Source organism: Cucumis melo, unplaced genomic scaffold (assembly GCF_025177605.1).
Source record: "Cucumis melo cultivar AY unplaced genomic scaffold, USDA_Cmelo_AY_1.0 utg000612l, whole genome shotgun sequence".
NCBI classification, from domain to species: Eukaryota; Viridiplantae; Streptophyta; class Magnoliopsida; order Cucurbitales; family Cucurbitaceae; genus Cucumis; species Cucumis melo.
This window is the reverse complement of record NW_026124102.1, coordinates 15,001-23,642: the sequence shown is the minus strand read 5'-3', so window position 1 is coordinate 23,642 and position 8,642 is coordinate 15,001. Positions and strand designations below refer to the sequence as shown.

At 33.8% G+C, this 8,642-nt stretch overlaps 2 non-coding genes across 2 annotated transcripts; one reads left to right on the top strand and one right to left on the bottom strand.

Moving 5' to 3' along the window:
- The first annotated feature begins 653 nt into the window (after positions 1–653).
- Positions 654–740, top strand: TRNAS-GGA (transfer RNA serine (anticodon GGA)). The gene has a single exon. It is a non-coding gene; the product is annotated as a tRNA-Ser (tRNA).
- Positions 741–2,000: 1,260 nt separating this feature from the next.
- TRNAT-UGU (transfer RNA threonine (anticodon UGU)) lies at positions 2,001–2,073 on the bottom strand. The gene has a single exon. It is a non-coding gene; the product is annotated as a tRNA-Thr (tRNA).
- Positions 2,074–8,642: the final 6,569 nt, after the last annotated feature.

Genomic DNA, 8,642 nt, shown 5'->3' with positions numbered 1-8,642 from the left:
TTATCGATAAAATTTCCATTTATCCCACCAGATCTAGGCATCGGTAACAACCCCATTCTATAATTTCTTTTAATTACCTCTCGTGAGAAAATGATCCCACAAACAAAGGAATTGCATAGTACGAAATAACATAAAAACGGATTCATTAAAAAATCCCACTCGATATTAAAATTGTTTCTTTTTGATTTCACAGGAATCAATAAAAGAGAAGAAATATTTCAATCCGGTTAAATTTCATCCAAATGTAGTAGGATCAGAATGAAGAGAACTATTCTGATTTCAGCGAAGTTGAAGAAAAAAAGAATTTTATTTATCTGACTGGGGTAATTCTAGAAGTTTTTTGATTGAATTATGATACAAAAAAGAGCAAAAAGAATCGAATAATCATTCTATGATTCATAACTTGTGACTAGATATATGTATGGGATAAACAGTTGTTGGTGAAAAATCGAAAACTGTAAAAGTCGAATTTTTAGAAAAAAGGAATCATAGTTTAAAAAACTAAATAGAATCATGAGCTAAAAGTATCCATTAAACATAGTTAAAAAAAAATTATTTGTATAGTTAGAATTGGTTGGACGTGCCTATCAAAAAAAAAATTGAATATTAATGACTCACTATTAACTCGGTTTCTGGGCCATAATCATTCTGTAGGAGAGATGGCCGAGTGGTTGAAGGCGTAGCATTGGAACTGCTATGTAGGCTTTTGTTTACCGAGGGTTCGAATCCCTCTCTTTCCGTACTAATTCAACAATGTTACTGACCACAATGTATCAAATCAAATAACAATCGATACTATTATTCCAACGGTTAGACCTTTATGGATTCTTTATTTCGAATTTTTGTGGTACGGAAACGAAAAGACTGGAAAGAATGCACAAGAGATGAAAATCCCCCTACCGATCAATGATAGATGAATGATAGAAAAATTTCCGGATCAAAACCTTACTTTCCTTCGGTCTCTTTACTTAGACTTCGGCGAAGGGGAGGACGAAATTGTCCGAACCCTTGTTTTTTAGTTAGGTTTAAGTCTGACGAGAATAATATTCTACAACGAGCAATTCATTTATTTTTAAACTGACCCATTTACTATCTATTATTTGATTGACTAATCCTTTATATTGCAATGGCTGAAGAGTCAAATGTTTTGGCAATTCCTGAGGGGGGGATGAATCAAGATAATTTTGAATCAGTGTTCTCGATTTTTTTTCATCTTTTGCTGTAATAATATCTCGGGGTTTGCACCGATAACTTGGTATATCCACTATAGAACCATTAACTAAAATATGTCTATGATTAACTAATTGTCGGGCTTGAGGAATAGTCGAAGCCATACCCAATCGAAAAAGGATGTTATCCAAACGCATTTCAAGTAATTGTAGTAAAACTTGACCCGTTGATCCTTTGGCTTTTCCGGCGATACGAACGTATTTAAGTAATTGTCGTTCTGTAAGACCATAATGAAAACGCAATTTTTGTTTTTCTTCTAAACGAATACGATATTGAGATTTTTTACCGGAACGCGATTGGTTTTTAAGATCGTTTCCGGTTTTGGGCCTTTTACTAGTTAGTCCCGGTAAAGCCCCCAGACGGCGTATTTTTTTGAAACGAGGCCCTCTGTAACGCGACATAAAGACTCCTTATTTTATTTTATTTAAATTTCATAAACATTTTATTTTATTTAAATTTCATAAACTTAAATGAAAACTAAATGATAAATATTATAAATGAAGTGAAATCCAGTAAAGTATTGTACTACAAAACAAAGAATAATTAGATAACTTGGATCAATATCCGGATCCTATTGTATATGTAAATGATATAAAAAAGTAAGAGTTCCTTTCTTGATTTGTTCTACAGAAATAGAACCCCTCCTTTAGTCATAAAGGTAAGTAAGTTCCTACGACATCATAGATCGGTGACCTTTGAAAAAGGGTAAGAAGTCGTTTCTTTATTTATTTGATTTATCAATTATGTCAAAAATAAAATCAATAGAGAAAAGCCGGCTATCGGAATCGAACCGATGACCATCGCATTACAAATGCGATGCTCTAACCTCTGAGCTAAGCGGGCTCACATAACAGAAATGTTACATGCATAGTAATTTACTAAATTACTGGGATCTTAGCTATTCCTAATTAATATGAATATAGAATCTAATTTCATTTCAAATAAATATTCAATATTGGAATTGTTCTATTATAGAACATAATAATTAATATAACGATTAATAGAATATAGCGATAGAAAATTTTGATCTATTTATCAAATGGATGTGTATCAATAATTAATGTGTTAATCTTAATTGCATTTAATGCAATTGAGATGATAATGAAGCGTTTCTATGTTTTCATTCTGAAAGGTGGAAGATAAGACGAACAAGGGAATCGACCGTTTAAGTATTAAATTTTTTACTAAAAAAATAATAGAAAGAGGGGCAAATATATATGTTCATATATCTATCTATATTGATATATATTGAATTGCAGATACAGAAATGATAGAATCATTTTGGATCGGAACAAATATGGGTCTCCGATAGAGAAGAGAGAGATGAAAGAAGATAGACAAGAAATCCAATAGGAGGAAACACTTTTCAATAGAGGAATCGGTATTCTAATGACTTGAGTGGTTCCAGTATAATACAAATGAAAGAAAACGGGGAAGGACATCATAATGCGATACTAATCTTAAAAGAGGGGGATATGGCGAAATCGGTAGACGCTACGGACTTAATTAGATTGAGCCTTGGTATGGAAACCTACTAAGTGATAACTTTCAAATTCAGAGAAACCCTGGAATTAAAAATGGGCAATCCTGAGCCAAATCCTTTTTTCCGAAAAAAAAGGGTAGGTGCAGAGACTCAATGGAAGCTGTTCTAACAAATGGAGTTGACGACGTTGCGTTAGTAAAGGAATGAATCCTTCCATCGAAACTCCAGAAACGATGAAAGATAAACGTATTACGTACTGAAATACTATATTGATTAATGACAACTCGAATCTCTATTTTTTATATTTCTATAATTTTTTATATTTATATTTATATATATATATAAAATTATATATAAAAATGAACGAATTGTTATGAATCGATTCCAAGATCTACAAGTTGAAAAAATAATCGAATATTCATTGATCAAATCATTTACTCCATCATAGTCTGATAGATCTTTTGAAGAATTGATTAATCAGATCGAATAGAATAAAGATAGAGTCCCATTCTACATGTCAATAACGACAAAAATGAAATTTATAGTAAGAGGAAAATCCGTCGACTTTTAAAATCGTGAGGGTTCAAGTCCCTCTATCCCCAAAACCCTAAAAAGGCCCGTTGGCCTCTTTAATTATTTATCCGTTCATTAGCAATTCAGACTTTGTTATGTTTCTCATTCATTCGACTCTTTCACAAGCGTATTTGAGCGGAAATTTGATTTCTTATCACAAGGCTTGTGGTATATATTCTATATGATAGACGTACAAACGAACATCCTTGCGCAAGTAATCTGTGAAATTTGAATGATTAACTGTCTACTGTACTGAAACTTCGAAAGGCTTATCCAAGCCCTGAAATTTCGTATATCTTCAAAAAGAAGACTTTGGAATACCTTTTTTCTTATTTACAATTGACATAGACCAAAGTCATCTATTAAAATAAGGATAATGTGTCGGAAATGGCCGGGATAGCTCAGTTGGTAGAGCAGAGGACTGAAAATCCTCGTGTCACCAGTTCAAATCTGGTTCTTGGCACATCATGAATTTGTATGAGTATCTATTCTACGGATTCATTAATAATATAGATCATGAAAAATACTGATACATGATGATGTCTGGAAATCTACCCTTTAACTAAACTATATATATTTTTTACTCTATTTATAGATGTCGAAAATAGACAAGTAAAGATAAAGAGGATATTTATAGAAATATGTAAAGGATGTATATAGATATGTAAAAGAAAAGAATTTTCTTTTGTTTCCTCTTCTTTTTTATTTGTTCATACTCTGTCTCCTGGCGTTCAATTCCTATTTTATACATATTTGAAAGTTTCAATTAGTTCCTTATAAGACCCAAAAGTCTAGTCTAGGGGAGTTGAAAGGCGGGAATGGCCAAGATTCATCTCAGATACAGTACAAATAGAATCCGATTCTCTTTTCATATTATATTTCTTCATTTCACCCTATGTGACTTTTTAAAGCACATCTATAAGTCATATGCGTGATACATAGTTCATAATGCAGAACTCATTTAGTTCATCCTATTAGCTTGTGGCTCATCCAAAATAAGTATCTTACAAATTGGATAATCTCACCAAATCTCTAATTGTATTTTTTTTAATCAATAATAATAAGATGAATGAGACTTCAATTACTATGCTATATCTATAAGAGAACGTAAAAATGTATTTGAATATCTTGAGTTGTCGAAGTGAAGATTAGTTTCGTATTATTTAATGAGCATCTTGTATTTCATAAAAATTGGGGGCAATATAATCCTTACGTAAGGGCCATCCTACCCAACTTTCAGGCATTAAGATACGCTTTAGACGTGGATGATTATCATAAGAAATTCCCAACATATCATAAGATTCCCTTTCTGGAAAATCCGCACTTTTCCAAACCCAGAAAACAGACGGAATTTTAGGATTTATCCTTGCGGCAAATACTTTTATGCATACCTCTTCCGGTTGATCTATACCATACTCGATTCTCGTAAGATGATACACACTAGCTAACAGTCCGCCTGGTGCTACATCATAAGCACATTGGGAACGTAGATAATTGTAACCATATACATATAAAATGACTGCAATGGAATGCCATTCCTCGGGCTTTATTTGTAAAGTCTCTATTCCTTGGTAATCGAAACCCAAAGATCTATGAACCAGTCCATGTTTGACTAGCCAAGAAGACAAATTACCCTGCATCTTCTCCCCCCCCCATTTTTTTATTTTTATTTGTATAAGTATTTCCCATTTACAATGAAAAATTGATGAAGATTCACTCGTTCTTTGCTTTGTTATTCTGTACAAAAAAAGTATACGGCCTAATTTACTAATTCGTAGGAAGAGACTGCACTTTTGTATTTGAAAAAAGTTTCAGGAGGGATGATCTCTGAAGTAGATGATGGTTGATAGAGTAATCCTTGATCGTAATTTCCAGTATTAGTACTTGGGCCAACATGAAATTTGTGATTGGTAGTAAAACACCGATTTTCCTCTTGAGACTTAATTCGATCTTCATAGATTTCTCGAGATATTTTCTTACGAAGTTTTGTTATAGCATCTATAACAGCCTCGGGTTTAGGCGGACAACCCGGCAAATACACATCGACAGGAATTAACTTATCGACTCCCCGAACAGTACTATAAGAATCGGTACTGAACATCCCTCCTGTAATTGTACATGCTCCCATAGCAATAACATATTTTGGTTCAGGCATTTGCTCATATAATCTTACTAAAGAAGGAGCCATTTTCATTGTTACCGTACCCGCTGTTAAAATTAAGTCTGCCTGTCTAGGACTAGATCTTGGTACCAGTCCATAACGATCAAAGTCGAATCGTGAACCTATTAATGAAGCGAATTCAATGAAGCAACAACTGGTACCATAGAGAAGCGGCCATAAACTGGAGAGTCTTGACCAATTTGAAAGATCATTTGATGTAGTTGAAATAACTGAAGTTTGGGTTGTTCGATCAAGTAAGGGAAACTCGATGGAATTCATAACTGTCTCAATGTTTTTTTTAATTGTCTGAATATTCAAAAACTAAGACCATTCCAATGCTCCTTTTCGCCATGCATAAACTAAACCGACAATTAGGATAAGCACGAAAATTAAAGCTTCTATAAAGACGGATACCCCTAATACATCAAAACTCATTGCCCACGGATAAAGAAAAACTGTTTCAACATCAAAAACAACAAAAACTAGAGCAAACATATAATAACGGATTCTAAATTGTACCCAAGCATCGCCCATTGGTTCTATTCCCGATTCATAACTCGAAAGTTTCTCTGGCTCTTTGCTAAGAGGGGCTAAAACTCCAGAAATTAGAAATGCCAAAATAGGAATAAGACTTGATATTATTAGAAATACCCAGAAAATATCATATTCGTAAAGCAGAAACATAAACGTACTCCTATCAATGTGGAAAATATACCGGATTAGTCGATCGGTACATGTCTCGTTTGAAGATTCATCCACTATAATCCTATTTATATAATATCTATTATATCCATAATAAATATATATTAAATATTATATATTTATATAGAGAGGATACATATAGTCGGAATTTCCATTTAGGAACTTTTAGTGATTGAAGAAGGAAAGAGAAGACGACTACTTTAGTTTTGTGCTTTACTAGATAAGGTATACCAACAGAAAAGCCTATTTGAGAATGTTTACAATGAAAGTTACCAAAGATCTTCGTTTCTCAAACTCTAGCTTGTCCACAAATAAAATACAGTAAGTCGTTCCTAGATCCATGTGATTTACTAGTGCATTCGATTTGCATTGGGTTATGGTGGAGTTTTTAACCGGTTTCATGTCATGATTTTGACTCCAAAAATTTACTAGAATTGGGTAGGTATCCCAAAGAAAAGAAGTATTACTAATTTCTTGATTTTGTATGGGAAAATAGGAAAATTTTCATATGTAATTCATCTACAAAGATAAGACATTAATGATGAACCAAATCAAGTGGCCAATTACAAACAATACAAACAATAATGAGGAAAGGAAAACGATTCTATTTTTGAATTATTAATAATATAGGGCTATACGGACTCGAACCGTAGACCTTCTCGGTAAAACAGATCAAACTTATTATTATCAAAATGATTTGAACTGTTTCAAAGACCCAACATGCATTTTTTTGCATTGGGCTCTTTCATTAACTGTTATAAATAAGTTAGTCTACCATATTTTTTCTTGACAGAAAGAAAGGGAGATGGTTCCATGTGCTCTGATTCATTATTTTGATTCGAATCTCGGAGCACTACCAAAGTTTTTCAAAGAAGGGGTTATCCTGACGTAGGTATGCTTCTGACCTAGATCAACTTAAGTTAAATGGAATCTCTATCGTCCTGCTTCTGCTTAAAGAATAAAATATGAAACTTCATACACCTTAAAGTTGTTCATAAGATAGGACGAAAGATCATTTTTTTTGAGGTCCTGATACTCATTATGCCTAGCATTGAATAGACTGGGTATTCACCTTATCAATATCTCAAATCAATGATGGATTTTTTTAGTGCCTAAATGGGGCACTCGATTCGGACCGAACTTTTTGTCAGGCTACTGTTCTCTTGTTTTGTTCCCTAAAAGTAATAGAGTAAGACATCGATTTCTCAATAAGATCAACTTTTTTGATTACATGATGTACTTCTCTGAAAAACATTGGCGCGCGTGTAAACGAGGTGCTCTACCAACTGAGCTATAGCCCTTGTGATACATATCTTATCATGTAGATAATTTCTTGTCAAGATGAATATTCTATAATCTATTTTGTTGATTTGTTTGATTGGTATTGCTTATCAATAATATTCGATTTATAATCTATCGATGTGATAGGGCTCATTTTTTTTTCTTTGTGATGATAAATGACCTACTTAACTCAGTGGTTAGAGTATCGCTTTCATACGGCGGGAGTCATTGGTTCAAATCCAATAGTAGGTAGAACTTATTAGATACCACAGAAGCAATGGTATCTAATAAGTTTTTCTACTCAACTTTGTTCTAGTGATTTTCTATCTTTTCCATCCGACTCTATATTTATTTCATTTTTTAATTGTAATTCTTTTTTCCATGAAAATTTCATTTCACTTTATTATTTAGACGCATTAACTAGGTACGCCATTGATAGCCTCTACTCGTGTCCTAGCTCGTCTGAGAGCTAAATTTGCCTCGATTGTTTGTCTCTTGCCCTGAGCTTTCCTCAAGTTGGCTTCCGCTATTTCGAGAGTTTGCTGAGCTTCTTGTGGATCAATGTCACTAGCCTTCTCCGCATCATTTACTAAAATAGTGACCTCATTATTGCCTATTCTAGCAAAACCACCCATCAGAGCCATCGTTAACCATCCATCATTAGGAGTAAGGCGTATTTTCAAAATACCTATATCTACAGCTGTGGCAATAGGTGCGTGATCTGGTAATACACCAATTTGGCCACTATTCGTAACTAAAATGATTTCTTTCACTTCTGAATCCCAAATAATTCGATTCGGAGTCAGGACACTAAGATTTAAGGTCATTTCTTCAATTTGCTCTCCATTTCTAAGTTCGTAGCCTTCGCAGTAGCTTCATCGATGTTACCTACCAAATAAAAGGCTTGTTCGGGAAGACCATCTAATTCTCCGGAAAGGATTAATTTAAACCCTCTAATTGTTTCTGCTAGGCCAACGTATTTACCCGGGGAACCGGTAAATACTTCTGCTACGAAAAAAGGTTGTGATAAGAAACGCTCAATTTTTCGTGCTCGTGCTACGGTTAAGCGATCCTCTTCGGATAATTCGTCCAACCCAAGGATAGCTATAATGTCCTGCAGTTCTTTGTAACGTTGTAAGGTTTGTTTAACTCTTTGCGCAGTTTCATAATGTTCTTCACCAACGATTCTCGGTTGTAGCATAGTTGAGGTTG